We start from the raw sequence: 3,836 nt of genomic DNA, 5'->3' as shown, positions 1-3,836 counted from the left end.
AAGCCCCTGGCATTGTGCATGTATTGTGGTTTCCTTCCCCCTTGTGACGTAATACTGTGCTCCAGGACACCTGATTAAACCTCAGAGGATTATCCTACGGGCTGAGCTGGCTCAGAAATGTTTTGGTCTGGATGTGGTAACTTCCAATCCTTCATCAGGGTCATGGCAGCTGGGCTGGCTTCATATGTGTACTTTATTCCTGGTGATCATCATCATCCCCTATGCTTTATAAAGTGCCTTTTTTTGAACATTTATTTATTTTTCAGAGACAGAAACAGAGCATGAGTGGGGGAGGGGCAGAGAGAGGGAGACACAGAATCGGAAGCAGGCTCCAGGCTCCGAGCTGTCAGCACAGAGCCTGACGTGGGGCTCAAACTCACAAATCATGAGATCATGACCTGAGCCAAAGTTGGACGCTTAACTGACTGCGCCACCCAGGTGCTCCTATCAAGTGCCTTTCTATCACATATCTACTCTTCAAAACAACCCAGTGAATCATATGATGAAACAGACAATGAAACTGAGGCACAGACAAGTTAGGCAAGTTGCCCAAAGTCAGTTAACAGGTGGCAGACTCAAGCTTGAATCGCAGTCTGACTCCAAGTTTGGTCCCTTTCATCTGAAGATCATTGTCTAACCGTGTGCCCACTGAATTCCTGTGATATAAATTTTCATGTGATATTTCATCTTTTTCTTCCAGCAAGCAGTCACTATTATTTTCTCTCATTTCTGCATGAAAGTGCTGAGGTGTGGCAAGGTAAAATCACTGCCCATTGTCACATATTAGTGAGAGATTCTAGGAAGGGAATGATATGGGGTTTTTTTGTTTGTTTGTTTTTGTTTTTGTTTTGTAAACCAGTGAGCTTCTCATTGTTAGAGCTAATCAAGCTAGTGATCGCATGCCTGGAAATGGTAGCATGGATGCCTGTGTGTGCTTGATGATTAGAATGAATCCTTACATTTCAGAGGGCTCTTTCTTGGAGCCGCAAGTTTCTGAAGAAGGTTATTCAGAGAAGTTCATTTTCATCTATTTCATGTATTGAGTTGCTATGTAAGGTGTTATTTACAAAAAGAAAGAAAGAAAGAAAGAAAGAAAGAAAGAAAGAAAGAAAGAAAGAAAAAGAAAAAAATGGATTCCATTGCTTTAAAACAAAAGCAGGTTGATTCTACTGATAAATGACCTTTAAAGTCCGCTCTTCAGTTCTGATTCTACAATAATGAATTAACAAACACCAACACACATTGTTATTGAAACTGCAATTCGGGGGGGGCCCTATGCAGAGGACAGGATCCTCTAATAAAAACTGAATAAACAGCCATTGCAAGTTCAGTGGGTGATGGCACAAGAGCCTTCATTTCCGCCTCTAGTCAAGAAAATTTTGATCAGGCCGCAGGCTGCCTGCCCATTCATCTGCAGCAGGAAATGGATTTAGCGTCTGTATGGGCCGGACTCCCATATTTATCATCCAGTTAGGCCTAATCAAAATGTTTTCCGTTTCACCTGGTAAGTGCAAAGGGCTGGGAGGAGGGTCTGAGTGATGGTGGTGGGGCCCCATCGCTTTCTCATCACTGAAGTGCAGTTGTTGAAAGTCCCATTTCTCCTCAGTTGTCTCACTGGGAGCTGAGACAGGCAATCTCTCCTGTCCCCCTCCCCCCGCCCCATCCCTGTCAGCTCCCTAGAAGCTGCTCTAGGCAGCAGCAAAAATCTATGGAATTGACCTGGAAAGGGGAGGGGGAAAGGGCAAATTGTGACCCCAAGGAAAGCTGAGGTCAGAGGTGAAGCTCAGAACTGATAGATGAAATGAACCTCTGAGCAGGAGCCTCCTTGGATAATGAGGGGCTGCAACCTCCTGGGATTGGGGAAGGACAGGGAGGCGAGGCCAGAGGTTCTCTTAAGCATGGGGAGAGCCTGGGAGGAGGATTGGAGCATCTCTGGTCCCTTGGGTGAAGGCGAGGTGGGGGAAGGGGCTGCTGATTAGAACAAAAATGTGACAGTCATGCAAAGCTTCCAGTTGGATTTATGCATCCTTTACCAGGATGCCGGGAGGAGGGTACTTGACAGCCCCCATTAGAGGAGGAGAAATGGAGGAAATTAAGCATTGTTCTGTTAGGGGAACCCCCGAGACCAAGGGATGGAGGAGCCCCTGCTGAATTCATTACTGAGGGAGTACCGTTTTCATGAGAAAAACAAATAATGCAGAAATTCCCCCACTTTGATGCAGCTAATTCTGACTTGGACTGCCCTGCACAGGGATGAAATATCCCTGTGTGCCTCTCAGGATCCAGAAGCAGAGATGATTTTTTTCCTTTGCAAGATGTTATAGGTGGCATGGGGGTGGTGGGAAAAACAGGAGCCTGAAGTTGAGTTTGGTTCAGCTGGGAAATCGGGTGTTCCAGGTGGTGGTGAAATAGAACTACTGAGATAGGGTAAGCGGTGTGGTCCTTGTTTCAGGGTGATGGAGAGCCATGTGTGTCTTTTGAGCAGGGGCGGGCCACGGTCAGGCTTTTGAGGAAAATCCTGACAGACCAGTGGCAGCTGAGCTGAAGGGGCTGAATGGGGCTTCCCGCTTTCCACTTCATTGATGAGCAAACGCATCTACTGAATATCAGGCAGGGAGGCCTCGAGAATCCCGTCATGGTTATAGCGTAAGACAAAGGTTGAGAGAGCTCTCTCAACTGGGGGAAGGGTAGTGAGAGGGTGGTAGAGAATTAAAATATTTTGAGTATTTAATAAGAGCCTACCTTGTGTCCAACACTTTATGTAGATCACCTGATTCAACCTTTGCAACCCTCCTGCAAGATAGGTGTTAATATTCCCTGTTACAGATAAGAAAACAGGCTCGGTGATATTAGCTAACCTCTTAATATGACTTTAGCCAACACAGTTTCATCTGTCAAGAGAAGAAAATATCTTTCTCTTCAGTCCACTTGCCTGAGCCTGCCATCATTTTTTCTTTCCAGACATGGGTTTTATATCCAGAGGGGGCTTTTTATTTTTTATTTTTTATTTTTTTCCCCAATATATGAAATTTATTGTCAAATTGGTTTCCATACAACACCCAGTGCTCATCCCAAAAGGTGCCCTCCTCAATACCCATCATCCATCCTCCCCTCCCTCCCACCCCCCATCAACCCTCAGTTTGTTCTCAGTTTTTAAGAGTCTCTTATGCTTTGCCTCTCTCCCACTCTAACCTCTTTTTTTTCCCTTCCCCTCCCCCATGGGTTTCTGCCACATAAGAGTGAACACATATGGTATATGTCTTTCTCTGTGTGGCTTATTTCACTTAGCATCACACTCTCCAGTTCCATCCACGTTGCTACAAAGGGCCATATTTCATTCTTTCTCATTTAGTCCCACTTCCCCGTTTTGCAGAAGAGAAGACTAAGGCAGGGAGCAGAGGCAGAGACAGCTTAGGTCTGTGTTCTCTATTCTGCCACATGGCTCCTTATTCTCAGTTGTCAATACAAGCCCTCCTCTCATCCAAACCTCACCCCACACTCCCAACAGACAGAAGACTGACAGCAGTTATGTTCCTGGGGCAGCCGGGGATGAAGTGATTGTTAAGAATCCCATCACATCCCCCTGAACCCCTCTTCCCTGAGACACCAGTTTCATATCTCACCCCTGCACAATGCATTTCCTTAATCTTTATCTCAACAGGCACTTTCTTTAAATCACCTACTATGTGCTCAGGAGCTCCCTTCTGTAAAATCGATCAGTTTAATCCTCACACCAGTCTTGCGAGTTGAGCAACATTGTTTTGGAAGCTGAGAAATCTAGAGCCCACAGAGGTTAACTTTCTTGCCTAAGGTCACAGCACAAGGAAGCGGCACAG

The sequence above is a fragment of the Panthera leo genome, chromosome C1, assembly GCF_018350215.1.
Source record: "Panthera leo isolate Ple1 chromosome C1, P.leo_Ple1_pat1.1, whole genome shotgun sequence".
In the NCBI taxonomy this organism is placed as follows: Eukaryota; Metazoa; Chordata; class Mammalia; order Carnivora; family Felidae; genus Panthera; species Panthera leo.
The sequence above is the reverse complement of the archived record's forward strand: the minus strand, read 5'-3'. Positions refer to the sequence as shown.